At 42.7% G+C, this 18,801-nt stretch overlaps 1 protein-coding gene across 14 annotated transcripts in view; it reads left to right on the forward strand.

The window, feature by feature from the left end:
- The window catches only part of plekha6 (pleckstrin homology domain containing, family A member 6), a 351,695-nt gene that overhangs the window by 131,637 nt on the left and 201,257 nt on the right, over positions 1-18,801 (forward strand). Inside the window, exon 1 of one of the 14 annotated variants that reach the window (XM_048553360.2) lies at positions 17,490-17,831. The exons of the other annotated variants lie outside the window; for them this stretch is intronic. The gene's annotated coding sequence lies outside the window, so the exon portion shown is untranslated. Of the gene's footprint in view, positions 1-17,489; positions 17,832-18,801 lie in introns of those variants that run through there. 14 annotated transcript variants of the gene reach the window in all.

An 18,801-nucleotide genomic window follows, 5' to 3' on the forward strand; every position in this document is an offset into this window, starting at 1 on the left:
CAATGTGTACAGCCACCTATTCCTATGTCCTGGAGGTGCCATCTGCAATCACAAGCCACTGTAGGGTCGGCAGTATTCGATATGGAACGTACAGAGAAACAGCCAACCCATCATGTCACTGTTGCTGTGAATTCTATTTTCATGTCTCTTCTCATTCTTTTCAATCAGATCTCATCAGTGTAAGCTTGCATTCCATTGTCGCTTATAGAACATAGAACAGTACAGCACAGAAACAGGCCCTTCAGCCCACAATGTTGTGCCGACCATTGATCCTCATGTATGCACCCTCAAATTTCTGTGACCATATACATGTCCAGCAGTCTCTTAAATGACCCCAATGACCTTGCTTCCACAACTGCTGCTGGCAACGCATTCCATGCTCTCACAACTCTTTGCATAAAGAACCTGCCTCTGACATCCCCTCTATACTTTCCACCAACCAGCTTAAAATTATGACCCCTCGTGCTAGCCATTTCTGCCCTGGGAAATAGTCTCTGGCTATCAACTCTATCTATGCCTCTCATTATCTTGTATACCTCAATTAGGTCCCCTCTCCTCCTCCTTTTCTCCAATGAAAAGAGACCGAGCTCAGTCAACCTCTCTTCATAAGATAAGCCCTCCAGTCCAGGCAGCATCCTGGTAAACCTCCTCTGAACCCTCTTATACCTTTATCTAGCTTATACCTCAAATGCACCATTGCTATTTGCTACTTCAGGTAGTAATTTCCATATTATCTCCATTCTCCGAGTTAAGAAGTTGATCCTGAATTTCCTATTGGATTTCCTGGTGACATTACTATTTTTATAACCTTGAGCTTTGGCTTACTCACAAGTTGAAACATCTTATCGACTATATCCTGCCAAGCTCATAAATAATCTTAAGAACTACCTTAGAAGTTATGCAAGGAGGTCTTTTGTTTTTGTTTATTTTCCTTGTGGCACTTTTGTGGTATGGTGCAGGGTGTGTCCACTCCTGTGTGAGTACTAACGACTTAATAATTAACTGCCAAATATATGAACAGTAAAGACTAGATGAACAAAGGCAATGATATGCTCTGGATTCCAGAGTAGTTATTAAATTTAACTATCTCCTTGAACAAGTAGAAAATATCACAGAGACATGATAACTTGTGTTAAACTGAGGTGCAGATAATCATGGTGGTTCTTTCTATTTTCCTGTCTGTCTAGATTACTAACTAAAAGTTTCTGATGAAAGTTTAAATTTGAGTAAGCATGATAAGAAATGCAATCCTAGAAAAAAACATGTAGAATGGTAAACATTTATATGATTGCTTATTTGATATACTGCTAAGCCTACCTCTGAAGGTGTTTGTATTTAAATTTAATGTCATAGACTCATAGAGTGCTATATGGTGCTTTAGTCTAACTTGATCATGCTGATCGGATATCCTAAATGAATCTAGTCCCATTTGCCAATATTTGGCCGCTATACCTCTAAAACCTTCCTATCCATGTACCCGTTTAGATGCCTTTTAAATGTTGTAATTGATTATTATGAAGTATTTATTTGTTTGTCTTGTACCTTCTGTTAGACGTGAGCAATTGATTCAATAACTATTCCAGAAATTAAGCTGATTTTAACCTAATAGTGTTTTCCTCGTTTATTTGCTAATAGAGGGCTAATGTTGTCAGTGAGATATCCACATTATATTTCAGGGGAAACATTTCTGTAAAGTCAGTAACCACCAGTGTTTAATAACTCGTTGTTATTGATGGGTAGAAAGTATGGTTGCTAAATTTGCTGACACAGAGATAGGGAGGAAAGCAAGTTGTGAAGAGAACACAAGGAGGCTACAAAAAGATAAAGATAGGTTAACTGTGCGGCAGAGATTTGGAAATGGAGTATAATGTGGGAAAGCGTGAGTTTGTCTGTTTGGCAGGAAGAGTATAAAAAAGGAAGGTATTACCTAAATGATGAGAGATTGAAGAGCTAATAAAATGTGAGGCTGGATGAACACAGCAGGCCAAGCAGCATCTCAGGAGCACAAAAGCTGACGTTTCGGGCCTAGATCCTTCATCTCTCATCAGAGATGAAGGATCTAGGCCCGAAACGTCAGCTTTTGTGCTCCTGAGATGCTGCTTGGCCTGCTGTGTTCATCCAGCCTCACATTTTATTATCTTAGAATTCTCCAGCATCTGCAGTTCCCATTATCTCAGAGATTGAAGAGCTCTCTGCTGTGCAGGGACTTCAGTGCCCTAGTTATGAAGATGACATTTCAGATATAGCAAGTAATTAAGAAATCTTACAGAATGATACAATTTGTAGCAAGGAGAATTGATAAAAATGTACAGAGGTTGACCTCCTCCCTCTGAAAAGACCTCAGTGGATCTCTGTCCCACTGCAACCCACTGGTAATCTCCTCTGCCCTGCTACATATTTCACAACTGCTTTCTCCCTCCCCATTTCTGGAAGAAGGGTCCTGAAACATGAACTTTCCTGCTCCCCTGATGCTGCCTCCTCTGTTGTGTTCCTCTATCTCCACACTGTGTTATCTGCAGAGATTATGCCCCAGTTCTGCAGATCATTGGTGAGACCACTTAAGGAGCACTGAGTCACTTTATTTAAGGAAAGTTGTAAATGTGTGGACTAATATGTGGAACAGGTTGTCTGATGAAGAAAAATTGAGTAGGCTAGCCTTGTAACTGCTAGAGTTTAGAAGAGTAAGAGACAACTTGATTGAAGCAACTAAGATCCTGAGGGATCCTAACATGGTGGATGTGGACAGGATGTCTCCTCTTATGGGAAAATCTGTAACTAGAGGCCACTGTTTAAATATCAGGCCATAGTGAAAAGAGATACATCAACTCCCAAGAATTGAATCACCACAGGAAGAAGAGGTTTGAAAAAAGCCTGTGTCCTGTTATCCAATTCAAATGGAATTCATACCAAAACTTGAGAGAAAGGAGGGTGAAGATAGACCATAAGACATTGGAGCAAAAGTAGGCCATTCAGCCCATCAAGTCAGCTCTACCATTCACCGATCATGGTTCAGAAATTATACAGTATATAGCAAAGATCCATTTAAAAACAAATAAATTCAAAGAGAGTAATTAATAGCAAGGGAGCGGTGGATAGATTCTTACTAAGCAAGAGGGTGAAAGATTATCTAGTGTAGCACAAATGTGGATTTGAAGTTACAATCAGATGAGCCATGAGTTTATTTAATGGTGAAGCATATGCAGCCTGCTCCTGATCTTTTTCAAATGTTTAAAAGTATGTCACACCAGTAGAGTATGTTTGATACCACAGAAATAAGAGGTGAAAATAGTTTATTTTTTAGCATTTGGGGGCAGTCTACTGTTATATCCAGTGCCAAAGAACACTGAACCTACAACCCCATACTCTACAGCACATGTAGTGCTGAGTTCCCATTTAGTTTTGGTGGTTTCAAGCCTTTTCTCTTTTCTAAATGGCACAGAAATAGGCCATTCAGCCCAACTAGTCTTTTCTGGCATTTATGATGCACTTCCAGCTCTTCCTACCTTTCCTCATCTAACCTTATCCTATCATTGTAACAATTAAATTCAGTTTCCTTCATCTGCTCATCTAGTTTCTCTGAAAATGCATCTATACTTTAACCACTCCGCGTGGTAGTAAGCTTCACATGCTCGTCTCCATGTTCCTTGGGTAAAGACATTTTTTCTGATTTCTACATTGGATCTTGCAGTTTATCTTATATTATGGCATCTAGTTCTGTTCTTCCCCACAAGGGAAAACAGTTGACCTGTTTCCACTGTCTCAAAATCTTCAACCTTTTTTCTTTACGACTCAAGAGATCCAGTCTGTTCATCATTTCCTGATTTACAAAGCCATACATTTCTGGGATCGTCCTTGTAAATCTTCTTTGCACCCAAACTGGTGTTTCTATGTTCTTTTCATAATATGATAACCTGAGCTGTATGTATTGCTGCAAGTGTGGCCTGATGAAGGTTTGTTGCAGGTTTAGCATTAACTTCCCTTCTTTTCAATTGTGTCGCTCCAGGAACAAAACCTATTGCTTTTTACGTTGGCCTTGATAACCTTTAGTGATTGATGGGTTACTACTTTGAGATCCCTTTGTCCCTCTACCCAACCTAGACTTGACCTTCCAAGTAATAAGTAACTTTATCTTCCCACTAACATGTACTAACCTGCAGTTGTCTCATGGGTCAAACATCATTTACCAGTTGTTTGCCATTTCAGAAAGTTTATTAATGTCCTCCTGTAATATGATGTAGTCCTCCCATTATTGATTATTCTCCTACATTGGTTATTCTGCAAATTAGGCCACATTGGATTCTAAAGTCCAAATTGTTGGCGTTATGTTGTGAATGGCAGTGACTCCAGCCCATGTGCTGTGCAACATCACTTTCTGCCACTTCAAACCTTTACTCCCACTCAGTTAGCCAGCCACGCTGACTCTTGTCCCCTGACTGCATACTTTAGACCCTATTCACAATCCTGTTATGGGGCAACTTAAAGCCGAAATCCAGGTAAGTTACATCCATGATGTTACCTTTGTCCACTTTTACTGTTGCTCCCTCAAAACTTTTGATAAAATTGGTCAGGCAAAATTTTCCCTTTTGAAGTTGGTGCTGAATATTCATGATCAGCATTCGAGCTGCTGTTTTGATTCTTTCCTTAGGGGATTCCATTATTTTTCCCTGTGTTAGGCTCAGTGTTCCATCAGTCCCCCAGGGCTGTTCCTCGCTCACTTCTTAAATAGATGAGCAACGTTAGCTATCTGCCAGTCGTCTGTCGTGACACCTTTCAAATAATTGTGTCAAGGCAAGTGCTTCTTGCAGTTAAGCACTTGTTTCTTTTGGAATATTCTGGTTCTACTCCATGCCTCGAAGCTCGGAGCTTGTGTGCTCTGTGCAGTTGAGCGTGAATAGCTTCAAAAGTGTGCATCCTCAGTGACTGCAGTGTACGTGAGCCGACAGCTGAAGGTGGAACCCTGCCTTCCAATGACACTTTGCTGACTTTTTTCAGATGCTGAGATTCATGAGAAGGATGCTGCCAAGGTGTCAACTTTCGCTACACAAACGCAGGTCCCTGGTGGTTTGTTTAATTGAGTGCGTGCTTATGCTGGATGCACACACAACAACAACCTCTTCAAGATATGACCAGAAAAAGACAGGATAGATAAAAATAAACTATTTACGCTGATTGGACTTCCTGGACCTGGGGGGTGTGGGGGGTGGGGCTTAGTCTAAACGTTTAGGGCCAGACCATTCACAGGAGATGTTAGAAAGCGCTCCTACACGTGAAGTGTAGTCTAGGTTTGGAGCTCTCTTCCACAAAGTGAATGCAAGATCAATTGTTAATTTTAAATCTGAAATAGATAAAACTTTGTTAAGCAAAAGTATTAAGGGATGTGGGTCAAAGGCAGGTTTATGGAGCTGGTCCACAGTTCAGCCATGATCTCATTGAACGGTGGTTTAATGGGCTGAATGGCCTACACTTTTTCCTCCATTCCTCTCTTTGGTGAGCCAAGCTGGGTGCAGAATCCTCACACTGGCTGTATGAATTCCATTTCACTCCTTATGCCTTTCCGAGTGAAACCTGCAAGTCCTTTCTTTCGCAGGACGAAGGCATTGTTGATAAAGCCAGCGTTTCTTCCCGTCCCTATCTGCCCTTGAGGTGTAAGGCTTACTGTGCCATCTCAGAGGGCAGTTAAGGATCCACCATGGTATTGAAGCCGCATGTTAGTCAGACAGGATAGGAATGGCAGACTTCCAGCCCAATGGCTATTAGTGAACCTGCTGAGTCTTTGCAACAAGTAGAGATTGTTTCATGATCACTATTACTGAGACTTGCATTATCCTTCCAGATATTAATCACTAATTTTAAATTCCGCAAGCTCCATTGTCCTCAGAGCATTAGGCCGGACTACAGGATTACCAATGATATTACCGCTGTGTCACTCATTCCCCTTAATTCTTCTGAGTTTAGGGCTGTTTTTAAGCGGGTGTCTGAAGACTATGAAAGTGGGGTTTAAAGGGTGCAAATTCCTATTCACTCCGAGTTGGTGAGAGAATGTGTTGATGCACTTACCCAAACTGTTTTTGAGACCCTTTCATTCTGTTTCTGAATGCACATCTCTGCCCTTGGATCTCACGTATTAAGAGGACATTGGAAGCCAGTTGGTGTAAAATCCTGGTATGTTATTCTCTGACATTAGCTTGGCTCGCATGGAAGCGATGTGTCTGGAAACAGCTTGCTAACTTGTTCTGTGGCTGCCTGTATGCAAATTCCAGCACTCGCTCCCCCCACCGCCCAACCAACCCCCACTCCCCGGGGAAATAGTTTTTAAGAAACAGTGAGTGCCACAGCACCCTGATGGCTTTGTTGCTGTTTAGGGAGGCACTTGAGAACAGGTGCAGGCCATTCAGCCCCTTAAATCTGGTCTGTTGCCATCCGACCTGCTAATAGCTGATGTGTCCCTCATTTTTAATGGGGCAAGGAGGGGAGATTGTGAAGGGTTGGGAAGAGCTGTGGGGTCATAGGTGGGGATAGCTGTGAAGGGCAGGGAGGGGACAGTTGTGAAGGGTTAGGAAGAGCTGTGGGGTCATGGGGTGTGGATAGCTGTGAGGGATGGGAAGGGGAGATTTGTGAAGGGTTGGGAAGAGTTGTGAGGTTGTAGGGTGGGCATAGCTGTGAGGGACGGGGAGGGGAGAGTTGTGAAGGGTTGGGAAGAGTTGTGGGGTCGTAGGGTGGGGATAGCTCTGTGGGGCAGGGTGGGGAGAGTTGTGGGAGCAGTGTAGAGACATGTGCAGGGGCTTTGGGATGGAGACGGTTGTGATGAGGAATGGGGTACAGAGAGTTGTTGCATGGTTGGAGTGAGGAAAACTGTTAGGAACATGTGGGAAGTACAAAGGAACAGAAAGCAGCTGCTACCTTTGGGAAGCTGCATTCTTTATAACTGAACTATTTTCTGTCAGAATTTTTGTGCAGGAAAGCATTCAGAAAATTAAACTCACCAATGGCAGCATTTCATAAATATTTAACATTTAGTTCCCTGTGTTTTGTGAATGCTTTTAATATTTAAATAGTGCTGAATGTGTGTGATTTCTTTCATAAATGCGGTTTTCTCATAATCCTGTTCCTCTGCTACCAAAAGATGCTGACTCATCCTAAGGTCAAGTTACACTACTGCTGTGTGACCCCGGTACCTCATCTAATTCGCCATTTTTCACGCCTGTATTTAGGTTCTGAATGTCGCCTAAGAAGCCTTGCAAAAAGAGCAGGGAGTGAGGATCACTATAGCTACGCCGCGAGTTTAATTTTCTTATTCCTGTGCTCAAATGACTCGGTGGAGCTGTATATAATGTTAGTTAGGCCACTGCGGGAGTGTTGTATCACGTTCTGGTCACCACACTAAATGTCCAGTGAGACTGCGCTAGAGAGACTGTAGAGCATGTTGCCTGGGCTGGAGCAATTTAGTCTTGAAAGCAGATAGACTGGGGTTGTTTCTGAAATCATTGAAAGCTGAGGGAGGACTTGAGTGGAGTGTACAGTGTTACAGAGGGCATAAATAGAGTTGATGATACATAGGAGTTAATAACCTGGGGAGCACAGTTTTAAGGTAAGGAGCTGGAGGTTTGGAGGGGATTTAAGCAAAATTTCTTTTGCCTAGAGTCGGGTGGACATCTGAAACTTACTACCTAAAAGGGCGATGGAGGCAAGAATCCTAAAGACATTTAAGAGGTATATAGATGGACACTTGAAATGCCATAGCATACCAGGCTACAGATCATGTGTTGGTAAATAAGATTAGAATAGATAGATGATTGATGACGGTCATGGACAGAATCGGTTGATAGGAATTTTTTTACATGCTGTAAAACTCTTATGACTTCTCCGCACCCAGTATCTCTGATCCTCACAAATTGTCCTAACAATCTGAGTTCACTCATTCCTCCAATTCTGATTCCTTAGTCATTCCCTGTGTTTCTTTAACATGTATACCTTGCAGCCAATTTGGCCTTAAGATCTGGAATTTTCTTTCCTTCCTGAAGCCTCTTTCTTTCTCTTCCATTCCTTAATATTTGTACGAGCTTCTAGACAGCTGTTGTAATATCCACATGGCTTGGTGTTAAATTTTATCTGATATGTTGCAATCTTGATATCCCCTTGGAACTTTTCCCTGCATTAGGAAAGTTTTCTGTCTGAATGCCCAGACTTTCCAAGTGGTCTGCTGGATAGTATTCCTCCAGGGCTCTCTTTCCTCATTCACTTTTCATCCCTATAGTTCAGGGAACAACAGATCAGGAATCAAACCCAGGCCCATCCAGTCAATTTGCTTATGTCAGAATAGTGTTTGTGAAATCTAACACAGTCATGAGTTTCTGTTTGATTCTGACCTTCTTGTGCATATTTGAAATGTCTGAAGTTCAACATGCCAGAATCTGAAGTCAAGGGTCGTGCAAATCAAAGAAATGATGCAGGAGGTTTGAACTAGGGTAACCATGTTGTGATTTAATCGTTTGAAATGTTGGCTGGAAAATTCATCATGATTTTTGACTTATAAAGACCAGGCGACTCTTGTTCTTTTTTTAATATTAGTTCACTAGTGTTTTGGAGTATATTTGTAGCTCGGGTTGCGGATGTCGAGGTTGGTTGGCTCGCCGAACTGGTTTATTGTTCCTCAAACGTTTCATTACCGTGTTGGGTAACATCATCAGTGCAGCCTCCGATAAAGCGCCGTTGTGTTTTCCTGCCTGTTATTTAAACTCTGGGGACCATTGAGCTGGATTTCCGCACTTCGGGTTTTCCTTTGCAATGGAGTGTATATGGGGTCTATCTCTATGAGTTTGTTGATGGCTTTCTTCGTGGAGTGCCAGGCTTCTAGGAACTCCCGTGCCTGTCTCTGCTTTGCTTGTCCCAGGATCTTAGTGTTGTCCCAGTCAGATTGGTGGCTCTCCTTGTCCACGTGGATAGAGATGGTCGTGTTCTTTTGTAGCCAGTTGATGTTCATGTACCCTTGGTGTTAATTTCCTTCCTGTTGTTAAACTCACCGGCGCTTCATCGGAGGCTGCACAGATGATGTTACCCAGCAGGGTAACGAAACATCGGTGGGACAACGAACCAGCTTGGCGAGCCAACCAATCATAATACTAGTTCAATTTATGGGGATGTGGGCATCGCTGGCAAAGCCAGTATTTATTACCAGCCCTTAACTGCTGTGGAATTGAAAGAGGGCGTTTAAGATTCACCTACACTGTTGTGGGTGGGAGTCGCACACTTAAGGACAGTAGATTTCCTTCCTTGGAGGATGTTCGTGAAACAAATGGGTATTTTACAGCATTTGTAGTCAAATGGACCTCATAGAATATGAGTTCCTTGATTGGGGCTGGTCTAATCAGGGAACCCTGGCTGATAGATAAAATGGGGAGTGAGAGAGACACTGATACTGCGGCACCTGACTCTGAATGAGGCAGCACTGAAGTCAAGGACTGTTCACATGTAAATAAAGCATGACTTGCTGATGGATTCTGGCCTCTGTCGAGTTATTTCACCAATGTTCAATAGGTTTGTGGTCTCTATTATTGAGACTACAACTAAATTTCAGATTAATTAATTGAATTAAAATTCCAAGAGATCCACCTGTCCCAGTCTTAACTAACCTTCCAGCTCAGCGAGCAAACTCACATCCAGAACCTCAACCTGAGCTACAAATCTTCTCAAAACTCGCTAACATTCAACATACAAACCTATTAACTGGAGCAGGCTGCTCAATCCTTCCAGCCTGCACTGCCATTCAATAAAATCATGGCTAATCTGATTTCAATCTCACCTCTACATTCCTGCACATCTGCAGAAATCTTTCAATGTGATAAAAGCCATAAGTGTCTGAGGTAGGGAATTCCAAAGATTTACAGCCCTTTAAATGAAGTAATTTCTCCTCATTTCAGTCCTTCACAATTGACGCTTACCCTGAAACTGGATATATTTCAGCAGTCACAAGGAATTCTGATTAATTTTCGCAACCTCCTGTTTTATTTTCAACCTCCTCCTCCACTTTAGAATATCATCCATAGCTTTGGTTCAATGAACTATTTATAGTGCAGAACTATTTCCTGAATAAGTCATGTACCATTTCTTTCACATTTGTGTTTAAACAAATTCAAAACAGAAAACTAACTCCTTTTCAGTGCTGAATTACGTTCCTGAGAATGCATAGCAAAGAATGAAAGGGGTATTTTTACACTCAGTTTTACCTTGAACTGAGGACAAGAAAGCACTTACACTAGTGCCTCAAAGCACAGAGGGAAAAGGAAATCTGGGAGAATCAGGAAAAGCCATCAAAAGGATTGTGGATTGAGTTGTTGAATACAAAATGCATGAGGCTGATGAATCTGTACATTGATTCTAAATATTTCTTAAAAGATCTGGCTCAGGTTTTTCAGCAATCATTTAATTGGTAAGAGAGAGAAATGGCTGTGTTGTCTTCTTGACATAAAGTCATTCCAAAGCTTTACAAACAACTGAACACTTGAGATATAGTGACTGTTATGTTGTCGGAAACACTGCAACCGATTTGCACACAGCACATTCCCATGAGCAGTAATGGACTAATGACCTGTTTTTTTAAAAGAGATGTTGGTTGGAGGATATATTTTTTGACACAACACCAGGGAAAACTTGCTTGGTCTTCTTTAAACTAGTGGGGCATAGGTTCTTATAAACACACCTCTGAGAGGGCTTTGGTTTAATGCCATTCTCAAAGATGATGCATGTTTATTGAACTGACTCCATGTGCGGTCCAGCTCTGCTTAAATACTTGAGCTGAGGCTTTCAGCAGTTCCCTTGATAGCTGCTATCCAACGTTAAACTAAGGGCAGCAACATTTCTTTTCCATTGAGCACCAGGGCAGGAGGGACTTTGGTAGAATGTCTCACTGGAAAGAATGCACTTCTGACACTGTAGCACTCCCTCTGTTGCTGCACTGACCTGCCAGCTTGTGTTCTATATTCAAATCACTCAACCCTGAGCAGAAACACTTAGCTAGGATCCAGTGGAAAGGAATTTGGGGAAATTTCACAGACGTTATGGAACCGGTGTTGCATGCGGTATATTATTAAACTGCTGTTTTTATTGTGTATCAACTTAGTCCGCACCCATGCTCTTGCATTTTGAGTCATAGCATAATTGCACTTTGGGCCCCATACAATCTTGATGTGATCCCTTTATAATTTTTTTCTGTGATCCCTTTATGATTTTTAAATCTGATCCCTTTATGATTTTTTTCTGTGATTCCCTTTATGATTTTGTTATGATCCCGGTTTCATTTCACTCCAGTTCCGGTATAATTTCATTGTAATCCGCATGTAATTTCTCGGTGATCCCAGTATGATTTCACTGTAATTGATCTGATGAGATCAGTGCCCTTAGTGATGGCTCCTTGTTCTTATGTACAAAGATTAGGTTAATACTTGAATGCTGTCATGTTCTGTGATTCTGGAATTTCTCATGGCCAGCAATCTTAGAACTTTTATGTCTTTGTGGGCTTCATAAACCAATTGTTGAGTATTAATCCATATTACCATTAATGTGCAGTTGCCAATATCAACAGATGTTGCTATCTTGATTGAGGAACTACAGACAAATTAATAATGCTAGGAAAAGCCCTGTTGAAATGTCCAGACAAATGAGCACATTTCAGAGGGAGTTATATGGGCCTTTGGGTTGGATTGTTCAGAAGCTGACATATTAGTGGTTGTCTTAGTGATTGAGAAGGTTAGAGGTTATTTAGGTTATTCAGACACATGATCGAATAGGTAAGATTTCTAAATGTCTGGTTCACCGTACAATAGTAAGCGAAGAGCTAGATGGAATCTGTAGAAGTGTGATGAATTTTGAACATTGTCGCTTCAAACTTGTCATTACCAAGGCAAATTATTGTGGATGCTGGAGATCTGAAATCAAATAATGAAAAATATCGGAGAAACACGTCAGGTGTGGCAGCATCTATGGAGAGAGAAATAGACACTTAAAATGAAGTTTGACTGTATGGACAGCCCAAAAATCATGAAGTAGGGATTCTTTTTCTACTGTCATCAGGTCATTACAAAACATGAAGGGAGCAACAACATTTTTATGGAATTATGTCTGTGGGTTACATCTGATCGAGGGAATCCATTGTTTGGCCGATCCTTCTCACAATAGGCCTCCTTCCCCCACACATATCCTTTCCTCCAGAGACTGACCATTCAACTGCTCCAGCAGCTCTGTGTGGTGCCCTCCATCATTATCGCCGCCTACTTCTGGAGCTCTCATTAGCCCAAGTTGCTGGGATATGAGATGGAGCTGGGTATTGAGAGCATACAGATGCAATGTGGTTCTTTATGGGCGATATCACAGAGGGGCAGCATATATAAGTGGAAAATAGGAAGCTTCTAAGGATCAGAGATAATGGGAACTGCAGATGCTGGAGAATTCCAAGATAATAAAATGTGAGGCTGGATGAACACAGCAGGCCAAGCAGCATCTCAGGAGCACAAAAGCTGACGTTTCGGGCCTAGACCTCTCTGATGAAGGGTCTAGGCCCGAAACGGCAGCTTTTGTGCTCCTGAGATGCTGCTTGGCCTGCTGTGTTCATCCAGCCTCACATTTTATTAGCTTCTAAGGATCAGTCCTTTGGGGACCTGAGAAGTGACTGTATAAATGCAGGAATGGTGAGAAATTTGCTGCTGTTACTTTGGCTGGAGCTAGATGAAGGAGCCACTTTCAATTGGAAAATAGCCTTTTTGGGCATCCCTCAGCATTTTTGCTCCAATAATGATGGATGTGTTTCTTTCATTGACACTGTGCAACTTTCTGCTAGCTAGTGTTCTTACAAAACATCTTGGACTATTTACTTCTATTATGGTGCTTCATAAACGCAACTAGTGTTAAGTGCTGAATTGTGAAGCACAGAATCAGACAGTAATTCAGTCTTCACCATAATCACAAATACACAAATAATGTTCTTGCAAGCCAACTCGTGATGTCAATGCAGCTGTTAGCCCAGCTAAAAGACTTGCCTTCAGGGATGAAACCGGGAAAATGAAAATGCATGGGTAAGTAGAGAGGGCAGGTTAAATGCAGGAACTGGACAGCAGGTTAATTAGCCTCCAAAAGAGAGAAGAGACAATCGGCCAGTGTTGAAGGTAAAACATTTATCCCAGTCTTTTGAGATGGGTGTTGGCTGTGTTTAACATTTTGGAGTTAAGTTTCAATGTAATATCTGCAATCAATCTACTAACTTGGTCCATGTGCCCTTAACATCACAACTGAATTGTATTTTAATGAATTGCTTAATACTCTGTGTGTGGTGGTGAATCAGAACTGTGATTTATTTTGCTGTCTCCAGTCTCAGAATGGATAAGGTTTCAGTTGTGTTCATTTAACAGTGACTTCCTTGTGATGTATGTCAGGGTCAAGCAGGCCACAAGTGATTTTCGTTTTGTTTTGGTACATGGCTGTGTGCACTGTTAGAATTAAAATAAATATCCTTAGTCAAGTACTTTACCTGCCAATACCAAGCTAATATCTTTCAAGTGATGTGGATAAGATCAAATGTGAGGCGATGTCCTCCACTGAATTATCTTTCGGCTGCTTTAGGAACATCCATTAATGTCAGGGGTTAGAGAACCCCGAAACCAACCAATGTATCAGAGATAGAACATAGAACATGGAACATTACAGCACAGTACAGGCCCTTTGGCCCTCGATGTTGTGCCGACCTGTCATACCGATCTGAAGCCCATCTAACCTACACCATTCCATGTACGTCCATATGCTTGTCCAATGATGACTTAAATGTACCTAAAGTTGGCGAATCTACTACCGTTGCAGGCAAAGCGTTCCATTCCCTTACTACTCTCTGAGTAAAGAAACTACCTCTGACATCTGTCCTATATCTTTCACCCCTCAATTTAAATCTATGCCCCCTCGTGCTCGCCGTTACCATCCTAGGAAAAAGGCTCTCCCTATCCACCCTATCTAACACTCTGATTATTTTATATGTTTCAATTAAGTCACCTCTCAACCTTGTTCTCTCTAATGAAAACAGCTTCAAGTCCGTCAGCCTTTCCTCGTAAGACCTTCCCTCGATACCAGGCAACATCCTAGTAAATCTCCTCTGCGCCCTTTCCAAAGCTTCCACATCCTTCTTATAATGCGGTGACCAGAACTGTACGCAATACTCCAAGCGCGGCCGCACCAGAGTTTTGCACAGCTTCACCATAACCTCTTGGTTCTGGAACTCGATACCTCTATTAATAAAAGCTAAAACACTGTATGCCTTCTTAACAACCCTGTCAACCTGGGTGGCAACTTTCAAGGATCTGTGTACATGGACGCCGAGATCTCTCTGCTCATCTACTCTGCCAAGAATCTCACCATTAGCCCAGTACTTTGCATTCCGGTTACTCCTACCAAAGTGCATCACCTCACACTTGTCTGCATTAAACTCCATTTGCCACCTCTCAGCCCAGTTCTGCAGCTTATCTATGTCTCTCTGCAACCTACAGCATCCTTCGTCATTATCCACAACTCCACCAACTTTAGTGTCGTCTGCAAATTTACTAACCCATCCTTCTACACCCTCATCCAGGTCATTTATAAAAATGACAAACAGCAGTGGACCCAACACCGACCCTTGCGGTACACCACTAGTAACTGATCTCCAGGATGAACATTTCCCATCAACTACCACCCTCTGTCTTCTTTCAGCAAGCCAATTTCCGATCCAAACTGCTATATCTAACACAATCCCATTTCTCCGCATTTTGTACAGTAGCCTACCGTGGGGAACCTTATCGAATGCCTTGCTGAAATCCATATACACCACATCACCCAGTTTACTCTCATCTACCTGTTGAGAGTAAACCGGTTGATGTGGTGTATATGGATTTCAGCAAGGCGTAGGAACTGCAGATGCTGGAGAATCTGAGATAACAAAGTGTAGATCTGGATGATCATAGCAGGCCAAGCAGCAGCAGAGGAGCAGGAAAGCTGACGTTTCGGGCCTGGACCCTTTAAGAGGTTGTACCCCCAATTCTCACTGTTCCTTTTTCATCAGAACTGTCTGAGATTCAACCTGTGGCTGTGCAGTTCTCTCAGGACAATCTATGTTTCATCTTTAAACACACGCAAGTGGGACAATACACTCAAGAGATAGTAAGAGCTGCCAATGATGAAGTCAGAGATAACACACTGTGGAGCTGGAGGAACACAGCAGGCCAGGCAGCATCAGAGGAGCAGGAAAGTTGGCGTTTCAGGTCGGGGCCCTTCTTCAGAAATAGTCCTGATCTGAAACATCAGTTTTCCTGCTCCTCTCATGTTGCCTGGCCTGCTGTGTTCATCCAGCTTCACACTGGGGCAATGCACCGTTCAATCCAACATTCATGCTAATCTGTTCACATCTTGAGTGACTAATACCGACCAATCTTTCTGATACATCATAAGATTTTGGCACCAGTGTAAAGGCCATCTATTACGAACTTCTGGGTGGTGCTGCCCTTCAGAAAAGGCACTAATCCAAGGCACCTCCGACTTGTTCAGATCCATGTAAAAGATTTGACGGCACTTTTTGAAGAAGAGCAGAAAGCATGCATGTCTCTGGTGAACATTAATCATAGAATCTGTACAGTGTGGAAGCAAGCCATTTGGCCCGTCGAGTCCACACCAACCCACTCAGACCCACCCTCTACCTTATCCCTGTAACCCTCCATTTCCCATGGCTAATCCACGGAGCATGCACATCCCTGGACACTATGAACAAATTCGCATGGCCAGTCCATCTAACCTGCACACCTTTGAACTGTGGGAGGAAATCCATGCAGAACACACAGGTGCAAACTCCACACAGATAGTCACCTGAAGCTGGAATTGAACCCGTCAGTGGTGCTAACCACTGAGCCACTGTGCTACCCAGACAACTGCACTAAAACATGATAAACTGATCATGTATCCCTTATCTGTTTTAGAGCTTACTGTGCATGAACTGGCTGCTATTTTAGCCTGTAAATTACAGTGGCTGCACATCAAAAGCAGTTCAATGCCAGAAGAAGAAAGCATTTGTATTTCTGTAGTGCCTACCATAACCTCCAATACACTTTACAGCCAAATTTCTCCAGCTGTTGATTGAGGTTGGGTTCATGTATTCTTACATGTTCTGTTGCCATCATGGGCAAGGCCAGCATTTGTTATCCATTCTTAATTAGCTGTGAATCTAGTGGCTTGTTAGGCATTTCAGAGACATTGATCATGAGTTTGGAGTCACATGTAAGCCACATTGAGTAAGGACGGCAGTTTTCCTTCCCTAAAGGACATTATGACATTCAGGTCAGAGGGACTTGTATTCTTGGAATGTGGATAATACTGGAAAGGCTGCAGTAATTGTCTGACTGAAATGATTTCCTGTACAGCGATGACTGTGCAGTTCCATATCCCAACTTGTGAAGCAGGTCAGTGGAGTTCTGGAATCTATACCACAGAGGGTTCGAAGGCAGTTGAGAGTCAACCACATTGCTGCGGGACTGGAGTCACATGTAGGCCGGACCAGGTGTGGACAGCAGTTTCCTTTCCTAAAGGACAATAGTGATCCAGATGAGTTTTATTTTCCTGGCAATTGACAATGGTTTCATAGTCATCATTAGACTCTCAGTTTTGGATTTTAAAAAAATCAGATTCCACCATCAGCTGTGATGGAATTCAAACCCAGGTCCCCAGAACATTACCTAGGTATCTGGATTAATAGTCTCAGAGATAATGGGAACTGCAGATGCTGGAGATTCCAAGATAATAAAATGTGAGGCTGGATGAACACAGCAGGCCAAGCAGCATCTCAGGAGCACAAAAGCTGACGTTTCGGGCCTAGACCCTTCATCAGATGCTTATAGCCTCCTCACACCTGATATTTTTTGCAGCCTTAAACAAAGGTGTTCAAAGGAATTCAGAATATATACATCTATATAGTTAGTGATGCTTTTTATTTCTCAGTTTCTTGGGAGGGGAAGGGGACTGCAAGGTGTTAGATAAATCAGGAAAGCATTGAATAAATCGTCAGCATCTCCACCTGGGCCTTGTCCCCTTAAGATTCCCCATTCCCCCAAACTCTTTGAACAGGCTCAAAAACAAAGTTGCTGGAAAAGCTCAGGGGGTCTGGCAGCGGTTCTGTGATGTTCTGAGGAAGGGTCACCGGACCCGAAACGTTAACGCTGCTTCTTTTCTCCCCTTCAGAGATGCTGCCAGACCTGCTGAGCTTTTCTGGCAAATTCTGTTTTTGTTCCGGATTTGCAGAGCCCGCAGTTCTTTGAACAGGCGCTTGGGAATCTGCCGTGTGTGACTCGGGCATCAGAACTTTCCCCGGTAACAGCCCTTTGAATAGCCTTACGGTGCTTTAGGCGCTACAGAAATGCAAGTTGCTGTTTGTTGTTGTGGAGAAACGAGGGTGGGTGGAGATAATCTGCCTTCTGCTCTGAACTGGGGCTGCTGAGAGGACGAATGCAGGTTAGACTGCGTCACGCAGGAGGCAACGACACTAATTCCAGGCGGTACGATTTACAGACAGAGCTCGTCAGTGACATTATCTGCTCCTTCGCCTCTCGCTACAAAGCAGAAGACGATTGCACTGGACAAAACCTTGAGGTGTCGGATTTCAGAGCAAGCTGCGGGGAGAGAGTGCACACCAGCACAGACAGAGAGAAGGGCAAGGCTACAATTGTTCTTGGGATGCCCAGCATTTCTGATTAGCTATCGTTCATTTTATTTTTGCCAAACCACAGCCGGCTGCAACTTGAGGCAGGGAGATATTCCAGAAGCTGCTTCGACTTTCTAAGGTGTGTCATTTTGTTATGTTTTATTGAGCTGGTGTGGGGTGTGTTTCCTCTCTCTCTGTGTGTGATTGCCAAGTTAAAGAGCAGTAGCGGCAGGTGTCTGTCTGTGTGTGGGATCTTCAAAGCGAACTTTGGGCAGCTAAACGGGGTTTTTGGGTTCTGTCATTCTGCGCGAAGGATTTGCAAAGCGAAATGATAACATGTTGCAGTGAGGGGAAGGCTGATACTGGATCGCCCTGAAGCTGGCTGTGCAGGTGCTGAACTTTGAGAATCTATCAACTCCTCAAGTGAACACATTATCCCGTTGTAGCTGCGGGATAGCACTGAGCTAGCCTGCAAATTTTAGAACATATTACACAGAACAGTACAGGCCCTTCGGCCCCCGATGTTGTGCCGACCTACTATCCTACTAAGATCAATCCACCCTGCATTTTACTATCCCCATAGTAAAATGTAGAGTTTGCAAGGTAGATTGATCTCTGAGATTCACTTTTTCCTTTCTTTTTCCTTTCTTTTTCATTATAATTTCTTTTTTTACCGATTTCTTTCTTAAGGGGTAACTTTTATGCTTTGTTTTCCCACTTCGACATTCTGTTTTCATAAATGCCTCTTTTTGTTGTGACTGCGAGTGGATCTTGCTACTGAGAATCCTCAGGTTAGACGTTCAATCCTCACTGCAGAGATTCAAGTCATACCTCTCCAGGTTCAGTGCCCAGGGGGTGTTGCACTGTCAGAAGTGTAATCTTTTAGAGGAGTAGATATTAAACCTTCAGGTGACCTGTGAGCTATCATGGTGCTATTTTGTAGAACAGGGGAGTTATTCTGTGTCCTTTGTATAAAATTCATTCATTCATGGATGCAGGTATCACTGACTTTGTCCAATGTTAATGGTCAACATTTTTTTCATGTAAAGCCGATTACGCCTGACAATGTGGTGGTGAGCTGCCTTCTTGAACCACTGTAGTTGATTGAT

Source organism: Stegostoma tigrinum, chromosome 21 (genome assembly GCF_030684315.1).
Source record: "Stegostoma tigrinum isolate sSteTig4 chromosome 21, sSteTig4.hap1, whole genome shotgun sequence".
NCBI lineage: Eukaryota > Metazoa > Chordata > Chondrichthyes > Orectolobiformes > Stegostomatidae > Stegostoma > Stegostoma tigrinum.